General features: G+C 49.1%; 1 protein-coding gene across 6 annotated transcripts in view; it reads right to left on the bottom strand.

The window, feature by feature from the left end:
• Positions 1-20,013, bottom strand: part of Nav2 (neuron navigator 2) — a 356,673-nt gene that overhangs the window by 122,704 nt on the left and 213,956 nt on the right. The window lies entirely within an intron of this gene.

Below are 20,013 nucleotides of genomic sequence, written 5' to 3'. Positions count from 1 at the left end.
GGGGAGAACACCTCCCCCGAAAAGCAAAGCCTCTCTTGGAGGCTGAGGCTGAACATTCAGAAGATGCCCTTGCGGAGAAAACTGGGGAGCTCTTCCTAGCACACTCTCATGTACCATGAACCCAGCCCTTGATCTTGGTCTTAGCAAAGTCACCTGCTAGTTAGATAAACACATTTTCTTTTTTCCAACTGGGGAGATCTTGTCAAAGAACAAACAAACTAATTTTAGCAGCGTTCATTTCCCTGCTGGATTTTTATTGCTGGTGAAACAATACATACAGTTCGGCAATTACATGCACCTGGGCAAGTAGATGCTACCCCCACCCCCAGCTTGCTGCTGAGGGAGGAATGGATCTGGTGAGCATTTCAGAGGTGGGATGTTAGGACAGACTAGAGCCTCTGACCCACACTTACACCCATGCACATGAACAAAACACTGCACACACACACACACACACACACACACACACACACACTATGAAGAGAAGGATTTTAAGTTTATTATAATTAGTGTGTATGTATGTATATGATGTGTGTGTGTGTGTGTGTGCGTGTGTGTGATGTGTCTTGGGGTGCAGAGGTCTAAAACTACTGTATGGAGCCAATTCTCTCCTTTATGCACCAAGCACCTTTATCCACGGGGCCATTGGGTGGCCGTCTGCATATATTTCTATTTTCTGCCTCAGTAAAGCCATTCCTACATGAATGCCTAGCTTTCTGAAGTAGCGTCATTGGTGTGCCCATCTAAAACCCTGGCCAGGGCTCAGAAATGTTCAACAGCCTCATGCTCTGAGGGCTTGGGAAGATGGGGGAAAGTCACCTCATCTTTGCTAGCTCTATCTGAGGCTCACACGGGGTGGGGACATGAAATGACTTGTCCAAGGTTACAAGCTAAGGAGACAGCTGATCCAGGGCTCAGTCCCAGAGCCCCAGCACCACACCTTTCTTCTCCTTGGGGACACAAACAATTAGCACTGTTACCCAATGAGGAGCTGAGGCACTTCTGTATCTGCCACACGGGTTCCTGCCGACTTCACAGGTTACGGAATTGCCCACCTGGCTTCTGCAGTGGCAGTGATGAGGGCCTTTGTTCCCATCTTTCAAAGCTTCCCAAGACCCCTGAACAGGACCATCTCATAATTAATATAGATAACGTTTCTATCATCTCTTCCAAGTGTCTACATCATAGCCATTACATCATCTCTTACTCACAAATATAAGCACTTGGTTCTGTGCCAGCCTGGGGCCAAAGAAGCGAGAGACCTGGCCTCTGCCTGGTGAGGCTCAAAGTTATTGGGAATTAGGAAAATAATATTTCACTGCAAACAGAGGTGTATCATGAAGGTGGGAGAGGCTGGAGGACAGGGGCTTGGGGTGGGGTGAGGCAGCCACAGGTGTCAGACGGCCGCAAAAGCTGGCCCTGCAGGGGACACTGGGGTTAGTGAATGACAAGGTCTCTTCAGGTTCATGGAGCCACACAGCACAAAGCAGGGAAAATGGGAGAGGCAAGGCAGGAAAAGGAAGGAGTTTTTCGTGCGTGGCTGGAACACAGGAGAACAGTGAATTGCATGGGGACTGAGGAAAAGCATTGGGATGCAGAAGGGGTTGAGACCTCCCTAGTGCAGTGAGATGCAGAGACAGGAAGGTACCAAGCAGGTGAGTGACAGGCTTCAGGGTCAATGCGCACACTGGCTTTTCCATGTCACCATCATTTCATACCCTACTTTAAAAATAAATTTTTAAAAACATTTTTAACTCCTCTCTCTCTCTCTCTCTCTCTCTCTCTCTCTCTCTCTCTCTCTCTCTCTCTCTCTCTCAGATTTATTTATTTATTATGTATATAATGTTCTGCCTGAATGTGTCCCTGCAGGCCAGAAGAGGGTACCAGATCTCATTATAGATGGTCGTGAGCCACCATCTGGTTGCTGGGATTGAACTCAGGATCTCTAGAAAAACAATCAGTGCTCTTAATTGCTGAGCCATCTCTCTAGCCCTCATACCCTATTTTTAACAAGACTTATTTATTGATAGTTTTAAATTTAATTTATGTGTTTGGATGCTTTGTCTGTATGAACATCTGTGTAGCATGTGCATGCCGTGTTCAGGAAGGTCAGAGATGGTGCTGCGGGGTTCCCCTGGGATTGGAGTTGCAGATGTTACAGATGTTCTCACATGTTACCGTGTGGGCGCTGGGAATCAAACATGGATCCCCTGGACGAACAGCCAGTGCTCTAAACTGCTGACCCATCTCTCCAACCCCCTATTCATTTAATCTTAACGACGTGTATGCACGTGTGTCTGTGTGTGGCCATGTGCACACATGTGCAGGTACCTGAGGAGGTCAGAGACCCCTGCAGCTGTCTGAGCTGTGAGCCCTCTCATGTAGGTGGTGGGAACTGATCTCTGGCTCCTTAGAAGGGCAGCGCATACTCTTAACCTCTGTGCTTTCTCTCTTGACCCTCACACACCGAATGCTTTTCTGGTGAGCATATATTTGGAAATATTATTCTTCCCCAGGCTCTCCAGAAACCAGTTCTCACGCTGGCTGAGCCACCCCTATCAAGGAATGATCAGGGTAGACCTTACCAAATCCAAGAACACTGCAAAGGCCACGTTCTGGCTAAAAGAAACAACCTTGTGGGGTTTTTTAGTTTTGTTTTTTTCAAGACAGGATTTCTCGGTGTACCCCGACTATCTTTAACACTCACTCTATAGACCAGGCTAGTTTCGAACTTACAGATCTTTCTGCCTCTGCCTCCCAAGTACTGAGAATAAAGGTGTGTGCCATCACTGCCCAGCTAAAAAAAAAAAAAAAAACCTCTTAAACTGACACTGGGTATGGAAAAAGCTTTGGAAATCCCACAGGATCCATCAGAAAAACACACACACACACACACTAGACACATAGAGTCCAAGGCTTGGTGAAGAGATGACTTTCCTGTCTTTAAGTGCAGTGATGTAATACCACAGAACACAATGAAACTGGCTTTTGAGAGCCACATTTCAAGGCTCACAGTTCAACCCAGTCTGCCTTGGTACCACACACAAGTTCAGGATCCCTCACCGGGAAAGAAATCACCTTTGTGGAGAGCCAAGGTGACAGGGGACTGGAAGGAACCAAACAGGTACGGCCTCACTCCAGTAGCATGCATTTACAGCACAGCGTGCTGGAACAAGGAGAGACCTCCCAGTTGCGAGAAATGAAAGCCCAAACGGGAGGAGGGAAAACGCAGCAGGCTTGGCGATTACTTTTCTTCAAAGACCTGTCAGCCTGTCTGCAAGCTTCTGGACACACTTTCACTTTAGAAATGAACACAGGCAAAAGGACTGAAACAGTTATGCCTAGGTGAGATCCCTTGCCAACATCAACATCAATACATGAGCGAGGATATCAGCAGAAACGGGGTTGCACAGAGCTGAGAGCGGGAGGTGAGCCCCTGAGCCCCATGTTTTAGCAGCCAAACAACATGTGCTTTCAAGGCGCTCTCCAGGGCTGCAGCCCAGTGTGACATTGATTCTGTGAGTTTATTAGGATGTAAATTGAGTTTCGGGACAAACCTGTAAAAGGATCCTTTTAGCTTAGGGGCCTCTTAGAAGTTAGATGGATAAACCCCCCCTCTGGGTCACAGAAGGACAAGCTGAACACTAGCCTAGCAGAGCTGCCTAATCCCTTTGAAGACACCGATCTTTAACCAAGGGCCGGGCAGCTGCTGGGTCTGGCTTAAGAGGATGCATCTGAAATGCAAAAATAAGGTCGCAAAAAAAAGGGGGGGCATTTTTGTGTGTGTGTGCTGATTATAAAATGGTGGCACTTAATTTAAGCCCTCAGCTTTTAGTGAAGCAGGCTGACGTAGTGTGGTGCACGTCAGTCAGCGAACCCTGCCATCCCCTCAGTGATTCTACTATCCTCCTCACAGCATGCTCTTACGTATTTCTAAACGAAGTCAAGGGAATCAACGGTACTACTGCACTGCTTCCTGTCGAGGGGTCCCCCAGACGGACATAAAACAAACCAAAACCAACAGCGGTTTCTGGAGGAAACACAAGGGCGGCATGCCCTGCTCAGGTTTCCCTGTGCTGGAAGGCCGGGATGACCCCAGCTAGGTGACACAGCCACCTCCGCTGCACACGCAAGGGCGGGGCAGGCAGGACAGCGCTCGGGTTTCACTCTCCGCCTGCTGGAGGCAATTCCTTTAAGCACACTCACACTCTTCTCAGCCGTTTGGGGGAGACCCTCCCAACACCTGTGGCCGAGGAATCAGTGAGGCATTTCCTACCTTTCTGCACTGCTTTCCGCTGTCCCTAGGGGGCTCTTCAGGACCTCACCAGATTTCCACCACTCCGCTCTCCAGGAGGAAGAGGGAATTCTACTTACATCTCCAGCTTTGTCCTCCTTTACTTCTCCAAGGACTGGAGCAGCCACCTGTAGCCACACTAAGCCACCTCGGCACTGAGCGTGGAGCACATGGCCTTAGCGAACAGGGCTTCCAGATCCCTGAGCTGAGAGCCTCACTGGGGAGGTTCTCGGCTCAAAGGACACTGGCACCTTCCTTGGATTTTTGGCATGTCAATCCATCAGCAAGTCCCGGTTAGGATGAAAGTTAGAAAGGCCCAGTTTGCTTCTACAGACTGGAGAAGCAAGCAGGAGGGGCAGGCACAGTAGGAGTGAGCCCAGGAGGCCTGCAGACTACTCGGGCTGGCCCTTGTCAACAGAGCCCGGCCCTCCAGGGAGCCCTCGAAAGAGGCTGCTGAGCTAATCAGATGAAGCCTCAGCAGGCCTCAGGAGCAGAGGCAGCAGCGGAAAAGACAGGCTGGCTTTGAGGAGCCATTGCATGGCCTCAGCCCAGGCCCCAGCAATCCTCATTGAGGGAAACAGGTATCGCAGAATTAAGTCATTTCTATCGGTAAAACCAGGTATAGAAGAGCACCCTGAAGGCAAGCAGAAGGCACATTTGGGACGTGGGGGTTACAAGAAAATAAACTTCTTATAACCAGCTAGCATCAGCATCCTCTGGCAGCATCTGGACCTGAACCTGGCTGCTCCAGTCAGACCGTACACTTCAACTAGAGGATCCAAACACTGACCAACAGAAACAGTGATTTCTGCCCAGCACAGGGTGACCACTAGCATAAAAACACAGGTTCCTCTATTAGATCTATTTCTTGGCATGCTTTTGTTGTATTTTTTTTTTTTTTTTTGAAGACAGGGTCTCATTCTGTAGGCCAGGCTGGTCCCAAACTTGAGATCCTCCTGCCTACACCTGGCCTCTAGGTCATGGCCGTGTACGACCACATGAGACAACATGCCCTTTGGATTCTTATGGCTTTTTTTGGGGGGGCGGAGTATTTTATAACACATGCAATATTTCAGTAACACTACCATAAACATCGTAAAAACAAATTCCAACCAAGTGTAGTTTTAAAGTCACTACCTAAAACGGAAATTCTCGCCGGCAGGTCTCATTGGAAGCCAGTAGAAGCCAAGGCCCCATTTTACAGTTGCACTCAGTTGCATTGGCTCCCGGGCCTCCAGGCTTCATGCCAAAGAGTCCAGCATGCCTGGCTGTGTGATCCCTTCAGCTCTGCAATGGCTTCCCCACTGTGGGACTCTCCCTTGCTGCAGGGTACTCAGCAGTGGCACCTGGCGGCACTGGCACTCCCCCACCCGCGGACTCCAGCATCACTGCGCCATCTTACCCTTATCTCGCTCCGGGCAGAGTGACAGACGACAAGAGGGGAGATGTCAGCACAGCTGTACAGTGTGACACCTCGGTCTGGGCGTCTTCTGCAAAATGAAGCGGGATGCTACACATTTTAACAAAGGCCTATGCAACACTCACTTCCAAGGGCTTGAGCTTGGCTTACCTAAGGATACACACATAGATGTGCTATAAGAATTTTAACTGGAGGGGCTGCTGAAGAGATGGCTCAGTACATGGACTTCCTGTTATAGAAGCAAGAGGACCTCAGTTTAGATACCCAGCACTTACATAAAAGCAGGGAGTGAGGCGGACTGTCTTCCTAAGTTCAGGACTGGCAGTGGCAGGTGGAGGAACACAGCCCCCTGGAACTCACTGGCCAGCCAGCCTAAGTGAATCAATGAGATCCAGGCCCAGTGAGAGACCGTGTCTTAAAAACTAGTGGCCATGGGTGGTGGTGGATGCCTTTAATCCCAACGCAGGAGACGCATAGGCAGATGGATTGAGCTGCAGGTTAGCTTGATCTACATAGAAAGTTCCAGGCTAATCAGGGCTACATGGGGATACTCTGTCTCCAAAAACAACAACAACAACAACAACAAACCCCAAAAAACCCCAACAAACAAACAAACAAACAAAAAACAAAGGCGGATATACCTAAAGTCAGCCTCTGGCTCTATACACACGTACACACATCCGCAAGCACACACATAAACATATACTCACACATACACACAAACAGGTACATTTGTCATACAAAAGAAAAAAATCTTAAGTTTATTACGTGTGTGTATGTGTGTGTGTCTATAGGCCAGAAGATAACTTTGTGAAGTCGGTTCTCCCATCTTACCTTTAAAAAAGTCTATTGTGTGTGGCTGCCTTGCATTTGTGTCTGTGTGGGCATCAAACGTATGCCTGGTACCTCTCAGGGCTAAAAGAGAGTATTGGATCCCCTGGAAATGGAGTTAGTGGTGGCTGTGAGCTGCTACATGGGTGGTGGAAATTGAACCTGGGTCCTCTGCCAGAATCACTGAGCCATGGCCCTAGCCCCTTTCCTCCTTACATCCATGGGTTTGGGGAGAGACTTCACGCTTATGTGGCAAGCACCTTTACCCAAGAAACCACTTCTCTGGCTCAAGAATTTTAATTTTTGAAAAGCTGAAACAATGCTAATGAAATGCATCCTTAAATGGACAGAAAGCTCAAAACTTTAACCAGAGTGTCCTTAGCACCTCCTATTTAAATAAATGGGCAAGGGTAAAATACTCATCGAGGCCCATGAGAACGCTTGTTTAAAGTGGGGACTATCATACAGCATTCTGAAGAAACGCTGCCCGCTCTGGGAAACGGGCTGGCCCCATATCTGGGGTTTTGTCTCGAGTTCTCTTTATTGTGGTTCAACTGTTAGTGTGGACGGCAGCAAATACTTCTAGCACCAGCAGGAAGCTTTCTGTCCACACTGTGAAAGATGAGAGGCATCCTAACACACAGGAGACCGCTCTCTAGACAAAGCCCCTTTAAGTTCCTTCTTGGCATGAAATGTGCTGAACAGAGATGCACTGATACCCAGGAAGCCTCACCACTCAGATGCACCTGAATCAGCAGGGATTCAGGGAAACATACACATTCCAGGGCCATGGCTTCTTGGTCGTTGGCTGTCCTTAGCAGGGTGGAGATTATATATTTTTTTAAAAGAAATATTTTGATTTTCAGAGCATTTATAAGGTTTATAAGAGAGTTGTGCGGTAAGTATTGAGTTTCGTGGCTCATTCCCCACCTCAAAATCTGGTCTATATTAATATTTTATGCTCATGTGGTACATGGTGGCCACTGACAAGCCCATTCCACAGATAGGTGACGCCCATCTTCACATGAATTCTTCTGTGTTCATAGCTCTGCAAAAGCCGTGTGTCCAGGGACTGGAGAGATGGCTCAGCAGTTAAGAGCACTTGGCTGCTCTTCCAGAGGACCCAGGGTTAATATTCAGCACTCATACGGTGACTCACAACTGTCCCGAACTCCAGTTCCAGGGAACTTAATGTCTTCTAGCCTCTGCGGGAACTAGGCACAGACACATGGGCAGGCAAAACATCCAAACACATAAGTTAAATTTAAAAAATAAGGGAGTGTCAGGTGTGGTGGCTTATCTCTTTAATCTTAGCACTTGGGAGGCAGAGCAGGCGATTTCTGTAAGTTCGAGGTCAGTCTGGAATACAGAGCTGACCAGGATACACAGGGAAACCCATTTTGAAACACTCCTCTCTCTGCCCCCCAAAAAAGGAAGAAAAAAAAAGAGATAAGAAAACAATCATGCCTTCCAGACTAGTATCATAGACCAATACCCTAAAAATGCCCTGGCCACGGTTTCTGCAAAATCTTCATTTAAAACAGGCACATTGGGAGTTCTACCCTGGGAAGAGCCTATCGGAAATGACACTGTAAGTCCTGCCTGAAATCAGCAAGATGGGTCTCTGTTTCCCTAAGAATTGTCATCATGATTTAAGACAGAAATCTTCAGTAACTGGCTCTGGCCTCCTCTGTGGTGAGAGGCAATGTCCACCCACGCTAACAGGACCTAGGCTGAAGCTGATCTAGTTGTGGCCTCCAGCTCAGGTGCCTTCTGAAATATCAGCCGACTAGCAGTCTAGACTGAGAGATCTCCAGGCCGTGAAGCAGTCCACCTGGTGGAGGTCCAGAAGGCTGGTGAGGTCATGTGGGCGGAGCATTAGCCATGATGAACTCAGAGCACGGGGGACAACAGACGGTGGCCCCACAGGAATGTCATCATCAGACAGCCTCTGCACTGTCCGAAGAGTCGTTCCTGGGCTCAGGAAAGTGCTTGCCGTCCAAGCCTGTGAACCTGAGCCCAGACTCCAAGAATCCACACAAAAGCTGGACTTGGAAGTGTGAGCATTCGTAATCCCAGCACCCCACTATCGAAAATGGAGAGGAGAAACAGAAGACTCTCTGGAAGCCTGTGGGCTAACCAGCTGGAAGGGACCCTTAGACAAGGAAGGAAAGTGAGAACCCAGTCTCTGTCCTCTCACCTCTACATGCACACATATTCCTGGCCACATGAAATCCTCCCACCAAGCACACCCAACATGCTGAGAGCTACTGGCTATGCTTCTGGGATGGCTATAACTTGCTGTCTCAAAGTTTCTAATCTCCCAAAGTGTCACATGACACAGGTTCACCTTCCTTTACAGTCAGGAACATGGATGCTGGCTTTGGGTTTTCTCTGTTCTCTCCAGACGAGGACTAGAGCCCTCGAAGACAGAATCAGGAGACACCCAGTGTCTCTTGCTCTTCAGGCTTCTGCAGACAGGTCAGGGGAACTGCCTCTACGACACTGGGGAGCAACTGTCTGTCACTGTGCTTGAAGTCCATACAACTTTCACCTCGTCCTTATCAAAACTGTCGCTGACGGAGATGCCAAGGTGCCCTGAGAACATGCAGCGAGGGGCAACTGGCTGGCAACTGAGATGTGCCTCTACTGCCGACTGCATCATGAGGTAGAAAACAGACGTCTGGAGGTCCCTGGGAGAAGGGAGGGCTGAAGAGCGGGCTGGCTACAGGAGGGCTACAGGTAGGTATTTGTTCTGGAGGCGGCTCATGTTTAAGGCGGTGGCATTCTGGTTTTCAACCAGGACCTCAGGGAGCTGCTGCACTGAGGGAGACACGAGCCTGCATGCTGGTGGTACAAGAATCCAGGTCCTTGACTTTACAGCTGCTCACTTGGGGCTCAACAAGGGTGAAAAGCAGGGCTAAGCACCAGAGAGGGCTTCACAGGGGAGGGACCTTCAGGAGGATTCTGAAAGGATCGACAGGGAAGGCTGGGTTGGGGTGAGAAAGCTAGCTCATACATTTACTGACACATACGATAACAAAATTTCATAAGCACATATTACAAGCCAATAAACAGAATCTGCAGAGATGGCTCAGCAGTTAAGACCATTTGCTGCTTTTGCAATGGATCTGGGTTGGGTTCCCAGCGCCACATAGGCTGGGCATGGTCGCGGCATTCACAGGATGATTGGCACAGGTGTGTCCCCACGAGGAGCAGACAGGACACAGATGTATATGTGGACACGTCTCTTCCTACACAGCAAGGCAGCTGCTGGAGCTATGGCGGCGGAGGGATGAAGTCAGGAGTTACGTGGAAGCCAGGCGACCGACCAAGCACACGGGCAAACCAGTCATGGACCAACAGCAGCCGGTGAAGCAGCGGGTGAAGATCGGGGAGAAAGGCTCCAGAGGAGAAATGGGGCTAACACTGTCACCTACAGAACACACAATCAGCCCTCAGTCAACACACCAGGAGCGGCAGTAACAACAGCTGTGATCCACAGACTAGGGGATGGAGTCCCTGGTGGTGTTTGGTTGGCTTTTCCCCCCCAACTCTTTAACTCACTCCAATGCCTCTACTCCCACAAACAAGAGCTGTGACTAGATAAGCGGAAGGCACCATTCCAACACGGCTGGGGGCAAAGCTGAGTTCTGGAAGCCACCTTTAATCCCTTCTCAACTTCTGCTTTCTTTGTACACGAGAAGGCGTAACGGCTGGTGTGTGAGCAGTCAGCCTACAGTGGGTCTCAGTAGCCACAGTTCAATGTGCCGCTGAACCCTTTATCCTGGGGCTTGTGATACAACTCAGATGGGAGAGTGCCTGCTTGGCCCAGAGGTCCTGAGTTCTACCCCAAGCGCCACGAAAACTGGGCGTATTGGCATAGGCCTGTAATCTTGGCACTAGCGAGGTGGGAACAGGAGGAGGAGAAGCCCATGGTGATTCTCGGCTATGTGGGGAGTTTCTGGCCAGTTTGGGCTGCATGAGACTGTTTGAAAATGAACAAAATCTCCAGTCCCCTCACAGCCAGATCAGTCCCTAGGGCAGGAAAGAGCCCCGCCTGACTTTTGTGCTTATTAAAACAGGCATGGGTTAATATTTCTTTTTAGGAGAATCACCTTTTAGGTCTCTCCAGATTCTCTAGTCTGGCCTGACCTACAGAGTGAGGCCTGTCTTTTCAGGAGACTTTTGTTCAGAAAGCAACACCCAGATCTGTTACCATGACAGCAGAATACAGTGACTCCTGCAGGGAGGAGCGCATCCTGCATCCAGAGCTGGAAGATCTTCCTTTGAAGGAATCCGCCTGTCGTCTCCCAGATATACAAAGCTCCAGACTTAGAAACTCTCAGGAGGGGGAGTCCCAAGCAGCCCCACCCACAACCTGGTACATTCTTCTACACTTTAACCACAGGGCATCCTAGTGTTTTGGGCAATGGATAAATGCAAGCCTAAATTCCATGTGGTTGGAGCATGGTTCTTTGGAACCCACTACTCACTGAATGCCTTCTGCACTATGCATGCCTACTTTCTACTGTAGATGCTATGCTCCAGGCTTGGAGCTCCGTGCCATCAGACATCTCCCAAGCACACCTCAGCCTTGCTCTGAATTCCTTCTAATGTGGCACCAGGACAAAGCAAACCTTAGACACTACCCAACAAGCAAGCACTCAAAGACCCATCTTACTTATTGCTTCTCTACCAATCCAAGGAAGGGCAGGCTTTGGAGAGGGGAACACTAGAAGCATCTAGCAGGGGGCAGCACTGGAAGAGGCAAGGCTGGCATCTCAGCGGCTGAGCCCTCAAGCTTGTTTAATTGGCTGTAATGCTTAGCAGCTCTTTGATTTGGGACAAGACATTTCTCTGCTCAGTTCTCAGGTCTCTGGGATGGAGATAATGACACACTGTCAGATGCTAGACAGGGCCTTGCCTTGTCTTCCCAGGGCCTCCAATGCAGGCTAATCTTCAAGGACCACCCACACTTACCTGGTGCATGGTCACACCCTTAAAGAAAGCTGACTGTTCACTATGCCTCTCCAGTGGCCTTCAGCTGTCACTAGCTCATCAGTCAGGGGTAGGGGCTCATGGCCTACTCCATCCCCCGGGATGAATGTCCACTGGCTTAGTCTTGGGCAGGTCTTGTGCAGGGAACCACAGCTGATCTGTGTTCATGAGCACAGCTGCCCTCTGATGTCTAGAAAACACTGGTTTGCCTGGGTCCTCCCCATCCTCTGTCTCCCACAATCCTCTGCAATGACTCCTGTACCTTGGGGAGGGGGTGTGATAGAGATGTCCTGCGTATGTCTTGCCCCACAGATAGTTATTCTATGCATGTTGATCAGTTGAATACTTCCTGTTCTTAAAGTTCTTAGCAGCCCAGTGCTCTGAGCCCCACTGGCTCTGGTCAGTGTATCCATCTGCCACTAGCTCAGGAGTAAGATGAACAAACAAACCGACTGCCTCTCATGAGACTTTTTGGGACACTGGGGTCCTGGAGAGGGGTACAATGCTTCCTCTGAGGCACCCAAAGACTCTCATCCATGGTCCCACTCCCTACAGGATGCTCTAGCTTTGACATCCCGCCATGTTGCTCTCTGTTTGCGCGATACAGGTGAGTTATCTCCCATCTCAGACTCATTTTCATGATCCCACATTAAGGCCTGTGACAGACTGGGGTGGCTAATTATATGTGGCAAGTTGGCTAGGCTGTGATACCCAGATATCCAGGCAAACACTAGTCTAGATGTCGTGATGAGATTCACATTTAACCCAGCAGATGTGTGTTGTGTGTGTGTGTGTGTGAGAGAGAGAGAGAGAGAGAGAGAGAGAGAGAGAGTGAGAGAGAGAGAGAGAGAGAGAGAGAGAGATCATCTAAGCAGCTGCAGATTTTAAAACAGGCAGATCCTGAGGAGGGAATCATGTCTGTGGATGGTCCCAGGACTTGAGTCCTGGACTGCCTTGGAGGCTTTGGACTTGTATGTCTCCATCACAGTATGGTTAATTCTCTAAAGTCAGCTAACATCTTCCGGTCCCTGTGGGTCTTATTTGGTCCTTGGGCTCAGAAGCAGCATGGCCACATCTTTGAAAATGTGTTAAGAAGGATAAAGGACCCAGAAGCAAAGAGATACAGCTACCTGGCCCTTAACACATGGAAAACAAGCTGAGAAAGTGAAGCAGTTTCCTAAGCAATGACTGGCAGGTCCTGTGACTCCCACTGGGAAATATCTGCAGCACAGCATGATGGGAGGTTGCTCACAAGGAAACTTCGCTTCTTATCTTGATCAAGGTCTAGGCACACTCAGTCTCAGCCTCCTGTTGAGTCTTCCAGCACGGGCTTACTGTCTCAGGGCCAAGACACTCCCAAACCATCCAGATGCTTTTCCTCATATCCATCTCTACTCCAATCTTGTATTCTCCAACCTTGCCACCATAAATCTGTCAGAGCCATGCTAACTGCTGGCTGGGCAGATGCAACTGGGAAGGGATTTGCAAGGCCACTGGCTCACTTTTAAGATAAAAGCGAACATGAGCTGGGTTTTCTAGAAGAGAGCCGCACAAAGGCTTAGCGAGAAACACTGGGGAGCTGCGGTTCTCTCTTCAACATAGGCTCATTTGCAAAGCATGGGGCAGGGAGGGGAGGGCTCTGCCCACCATTGCTCTCCAGCAGAGGGACAGAGGGTGGCAGGGGGATACAGCAAGGCAGCAAGGACACATTGTAACACTTTCCCAAAGGGAAAGAAAGAGCAGAAGGGGCGGCCATTTTTCCATGTCTTCCAGGGCTTTAAAATGTTTCAGGGCCTTTAGGGACAGTACCATGTGGCTGGAGAGATGGCTCAGTGGTTAAGAGCATCGGCTGCTTTTCCAGAGAACCCAGATTCAATTCCCAGCATCCACATGGCAGCTCACAACTGTGTGAAACTCTAGTTCTAGGGCATCTGATACCTTCACACCAATGCACATAAAATAAAAGGCTAAATAAATTATATTTTAAAAAGAACAATACCATATAAAAACCTGAATTTTAGAGTTGGGGTTAGTACCCATTTTGACAATGTGTCCAAAGGTAGAGAATCAGATTCCCTGCATGTAGAAACGCCCCTTCCGAGTATGAGTTCATGGGCTGCAGGTTTACACTAGAGAGTAGTTTCAAGGATCCAATTTCAGTATAAAAAAGAATATCGAGTGATCGACTCTGCAAAATCATACTTCGGGGCACACCAGGGGCTGGGATGGAGATGCCTGCTAAACACTTGCCGGCTACACAGAAGAATGCCCGTCAAACTCCGCAACTGTGGGGTTCAGAGAACCTGAAGGTTGGTGAACACACAGACACACAGAGGTGCTGGGAAAGAGACTCCCCCCCCCCCCCCCGCTTCCCATGATGATCAATCTTCCCAATTTCTCTAAAGTCAGTCTAGTGGCTGGCTGGCAGGATCTTACAAGCTGGGGTCCTTTCTAGATCAGATTCCTGCCACACCCTCTTGGAGACGGCCAGAAGCAGGGCCTTTCAGGATAGCTTCCCACAGGTCATTTATTTAGGTTCCAGGGATCACAGACACAGATTTCTTCCTCTGCTATCGGTTCGCCTACAACAAAAGCCTGCAAGTCGCTTGAGGCCAGTCCTAAAAAGGCAGTGGGAGGAGAGGCCAGGTAAGAAAGAGCCTTTGAAGCTATGAACCAGACTTGCCACCTGCTGGCTGCCCGGGGAGACACCTCACACAACAGCCCTTGACATTGAATGGAGGATGGACAAGTGCCCTTGCCCACTGGGCAAATGGCCGGCTGCGGTCTGTGCTGTTGCTGTTTCTGTCAGTGACAGCACAGGGGAAGCTAAGAACCCATAAGAGCAGGTGGCTGGGGCCTCATGCTCAAAGGGACTTTGACTTCAGACACATACTCATCCAGAATAAGGGGCTGGTCTTCTATCCCCCACCTCAAAGGGTTTCTTTGTGGAGTCTTGGTAATCCTGGAACTCTCTCTGTAGACCAGGCTGGCCTTGAACTCAGAGATTCACCTGCCTCTGGAATTAAAGTGCTGGAATTAAAGGTGTGTGCCATCACTGCCTGCCTGATCATTGTCATAGTCCTTCATCATCTTCCTTTTCTTCCTCCCCCTCCTTTTGGCTTTTTTGAGACAGGGTTTCTCTGTGTAACAACCCTATGTATCCTGGAACTGTCTCTCGCAGACCAGGTTGGCCTCGAACTCACAGAGATCCGACTGGCTCTGCTTCCCGAGGGATTAAAGGCATGCGCCACCACCGTCCAGCCTAGCTGGTCTGTTCTTAAGGCCAAATGAAGCATTCTCTCATTTCCTGAACTGCTTACTATGGGACTGCCATTGTGTCCAACAATGGAGACGTGAGAGGATCCCTTCCACACACAGGTATGTGCATACATATCACAAGCACTCAGGTATAGGCACATGCAGAGTAACATACAGCTCTGTCACAGCCACTTCCAATCTCAAATGACCTCAGAGAACGATGTCACCACCTTGAGGTTTGAGGACCTGGCAGCCATGTGGGGGGAGGGAAAGCCAAGATATTGCTCATGTAGGTGATACCTGCAAGCAGACACACATCCTGAATAGACTGAACACTTGTGCTGGTATCAGGAGGCAGGACCCTAGGGATGGGAGGTAGTCTCCCTGAGGTCTTACGAACAGAGCTTCGGGTTGGGACTGGCATCCTTCTAAGAAGGGGAAGTGCAGGGTTTTCCTCCTTTGCCTGCTAAGACATGGCCACCGTCTTTACACCAGACAGAGAAGCCTCACTGGAATCCAGTCCTCACACCTTCGAGCCTCTAGAACTGTAAACAATATAGCGCCACTATTGACAACTCAAGTCACGTTTTATGATACCATCCTGGGCTGTCTGAGGCCCGTCCTGAAGGACTGAGAGCAAGCCAGCGTCCTTCATTTCTGAGAACTGTGTCTCCCAGGAGAGACCTGCACCCCTCTTCTGATGAAGTATTGCCCGCCGCTGAGTATGGGAACTCAGGCCATGCAGATGTCAGTGCTGTAGACCACACTGCTGGAATCCTTGTTTTCTCGCCATCAGCAGCTGAGAAGCAACCTCGTGGCCTTGGCTGCAATACACTGCAAAAGCAGTGTAGTCGCAGCAATACCCCTATTGGCCACTAGATGGCACCACAGGCCAAGTTGCCTTTCTCTGAGTAGTCAGAGTGACCAGGACCACACTGGGTTTTCAGCTGGTGAGGATGAACCTCCACAAGCCCAACATCCTGACAGGGTGGGTACCACAAACAGACCAGTCACAAAATATTAAATGCCTACTATGCCCTAGTCTCTGGACTTAGGAAAGTGATGGGCAATGTCCTCCTTCGAGATGCTCCGATGGAGAAAACACACAAGCTTGTCTATGTATGCATATGTGCATGTGTGCACATATGTGCTTGACTATCGCTGACTCTTTGCCTGGTGCCAAGCACCATCTCTAATTTTCAATATTAAGACTTTGTTCCCGTTCATTTGGTAGAGCAAGGGTTAAATCTCAGGTGCCTCCTGTTTTTAACCCCTATTCTGTGACACCAGCCAGTCCTCAGACAGCTCGTATGAGAAAGGCTAACCTGGTTGTTTAGGGATGAGCCAAGGCAACAGAACCAGAGAAACAGACCCTAGCTAGGGGAGCATGTCTATGGGGTGGTGCTCTTCAGCACAATCAGACAGGCGTGCTGGGGGAAGGAGCTGCAAGGAGAAGTGGCATGTCCCATGCACAGAGCTGCAAGAAGAAGTGGCATGTCCCAAGTACAGAACACTGTAGACACAAGACTCAGCTTTTGTTGAAGGCACACACGGCACAGCCAGAGGGAGGAAAGTACAGAGGGGCCAAAGCTGGGTAAGGCATGGGCGATGGATGGGTCAACTACCAAGGGTCTTCTACGGTTGTCTTTTTTTTTTTCCAGGAAGGGATGCATATTTATACTTGAGAAGATTATACAACCCAGTGCTGCCTTTGAAAGGAAAAAAATTCTTTCAAAACATATGGATGCTAAGTCTACCCTTATAATTTTATTCTGTGCCACATGGCACCCTGAAGTTTCAGGATCTGAGCACAGGATTTGCTCAGAGACACCTTCATCTGTCACTTTGGCTTCTTCTCTATTAGAACCAATGGCCAGTTTATGAGCCTGGTGCCAGAAGCAGCAGGGCCAGGTACCAATGGATAATGTCTATCCCTAGGGTGTGACAAACTCACAGAGAAACTAGCTCACGTCTTAGCTAGACTCCAGTGACGTGGTCATGTCAGGCTCAGTTCCGCACATACAAAGAACACGAGCTACGCTACTAAGACCAACCAAGTCAGGGCCCTGCATCGTAAAAAACACACCCACATGGTTTCAGAAACTAGACCTTACCTCCATAGCAGGTTTCTGAATACATCTGCTGCCCGCTTCTGTAAACATTTTCCCCAATGAGCTTCTGACCTGATACAGACTGCTCCGACATTGAGACTATGTTTGCCCTAAGCCAAAGGAACAGCTGGATGTGAGCTGGTTGATGTGCTGTTTCCGAGTACCCCGATGTTCCAGGCCAATAGGACATCTAGATCCCGGCAGAAACGCTGTGCCTTTGTTAGCTAAGTGTCTGTAACAGGATACAACCTCAACAGGAGGGCTAACTGGAAGGATAAAATGTGCATCTGGAAACTGAGGCGTTTGGGGCATTTGGAGAGTATGCACAACATCACAGGGCTCACAAGAGGCTGGATGGGGCTTAAACCCTAGGTGGAGCATTTCATCCATTCCTTGTCTACTCCATCAGCTGTCTCAAAGAATGAGTTAGTTATTGAGCAGATTCTGGGAAAAGTGACCAATCCTTATACTCACAGTTGGCAGTCTACGTAAAGAAAAAGAAGTGGGTTAGAAACACATCAAATGGCTTGCCTTGCACTAGGCACATAAAATCAGTCAGAGCAGAACCCTCCACCTGTATTTTCATGGATGGAGGCGGGCTTAGCAAGGGTTCTAGAATATTCCCAGCAGGAAGAGCATTAAGTAATGCCTAGGCTTCCTACAGTAGAAAGCATTCCAAATGAGCAGAGTTCTTGGGTTTCAGCCACAGGGGTACGCTAACACTTACACGTTGTCCACACTCGCTCAAAACCCTAGCGCATGCGGGAGGTACAAGCTCTGCAGAGCAGAAGGGCGGTACAAACATCTGCGCTTTTCAGGGAGCTAGGAAAATAGGGCTTCTCCCAGGGACACGCGAAGCTTCCCTGGAGTGTGTGCATGTCTCCACCGTGTGGACACTAATAACACTGTATTAGACTCAATCCACTCCCCAGCAAGAGCAACGAAGGAGTCTTTCATCACAGAGTACAGAAATCTCAGAGGAACCAGCACATGGGCTCAGATATCAAGATGAAATGAGTCATGACCAGGTCAGCTGTGCCGGAAGCCCAAATCCCCTAAACCGTAGGGAAAGATTCAACTGCGCACACTTCTGCTTTATTACTGCATACACTACTGTTTCCAGTGTTTATAGAATGCTAGAAACACACAATGCTGCTGACTGGGCCAGATTGATCCAGACCGTTTATCAGCTATTCTGGATGGGAGAAAAGGGTTAAGACTAAGAATTTAGTAGCTCTTGTTTTTGGAGGTTTTACCACCTAAAATGGTCCTAACTTCAGCACAAAATCCAAACACTTCTATGCCTATGCTTTAAAATGTTTTTATGAAAGATCTTTTCTTCTTAAATATCTTTTATTGTGTGTGTGTATGTATGTATGCGCACACACACCTGTGCACACAACAATGTCCGGTGTTCTGCTCTCTCTCTCTAAGACATGGTCTCTTACTGAGGTGGAGATAGGGCAGTAGATAGTAAGCCTCCGTGATTCTCTTTCCTTTTATGCCCCCACAGTGACAAGTTAAATTCCATAAAGTCATGCTTAGCTTTTTATGTGGATGCCGGGATTTGAACTCAGGTCCTCCAGCAATTACCCTAACCCACTCAACTACCTACCCAGCTCTACGCCTGTGCCAATCTGTAGTTGAGGCTGGAGAGATAGCTCAGTGGCTAAAGGCACTGGCTGCTCTTAAAGAAGACTTGAGTTTGATTCTCAGCACCCTTTGTGGTTGGCTCACAACCATCTCTACTGAGGATCCAATCCTCCTCGGACCTTTGCAGGCACCAAGCACACATACGGTGCACAGATGGATACACAGACAAAATGCCACACGATAATAATAGGAAAAAGATGAGTTGTACTATTTCAGCACAGCCAAGAGGTGCTGGCAAGATGGTGTAGCACAGCAGATACAGTCCACAGTTTCTGGAACTACTTTCTCTGGTTCTCTCTTTTTTTTTTCCAATAATATATTCTTAATTATGCGTCTGAGTGTGGGTGTGTATAAGCAAGTGGAGGTACCCACCGAGGATGACAGGTAGGATTCCTTGGAGCTGGACGTACAGGTGGTTTGTAAGCTACTTGACATGGGTGCTGGGAATTGAACTTGGGTCCTCTGGAAGAACAGACATGCTCTTAATTAGTGAGCCATCTCTCTAGCCCGGGGCTCTGTTACTAGGTATGCGATCACTTTTAAGTTATCTCACCTGCCCATTCCAGTTTCCTTGTCTATCGGCCCAGGAGGGTGACACCGTTTACCCTTAAGGATTCTGGAAGGATTGAGCAAGGTAAGGCAGACAAATATCAACTCAGTACGCCACCTGGTAGGGGCTCCAGCCATTCCTAAGGATACAGAGACACCACCGGTTCTCCATCCCCTGTCTATGGAGCATGAAGATGGTTGTTAGCCCTGACTTTTCTGATCTATAATTTTCATTGCTCGGACACTAAGGGTGGGAATGGTCTCAGAAAACTTCAAAGCACATCTCAGGCAGGCAAGATCAAGAGATGTAAGTGACAGCTACAGCATACCTGAAAGTGTGGCTACAGATGAGCCTCCCGTTGCCCCGCCCCATGGCCCCCAACTCCCTCTCATACACCAGGCACACTTCACTGCTTATAGAAGGCTATCAGACACATCGCGGTGGTGAGTCTCTAACTCACAGAGGAGCAGCAGAGAAAGATGGAGCTTCCGTTTTTCCCCCTAGTTACCCACCCATATGTTCATGCAATCAGAAGGACCCGTGAGTTCGGACGCACACTGTACTAGGGACTCAGAGAGCACAGTAGGAACAGGAGGGAGACATTAATTGATCAACGCATGCTCAGGACAACTTTGTATAGTGGCAAGCTATGAAAAGAGCCTACCAGGGCACACAGATGCGGTGAGGCTGCAGGACAAGGAAGCTTTCCAAATGGAAAGGCCAGCAGGAGCAGGCCCAGCAGAGAGCAAGGAGACAGAATGGCGGTCTGGAAACAGTGCAAAGGCAGTGGGGCTGGAAGGAGGTAGTGAAAATGGAGGATGGAGGGGGAGGTGCAGCGGGAGAGCAATGAGGGAGGAGGAAGGGAGATGCATGAGCCCTGAGAGGGAGGGAACAG

This window comes from Myodes glareolus, chromosome 24 (genome assembly GCF_982192425.1).
Source record: "Myodes glareolus chromosome 24, mMyoGla1.1, whole genome shotgun sequence".
NCBI lineage: Eukaryota > Metazoa > Chordata > Mammalia > Rodentia > Cricetidae > Myodes > Myodes glareolus.
Note: the sequence above shows the minus strand (reverse complement) of the source record. Positions and strands in the feature narration are given on the sequence as shown.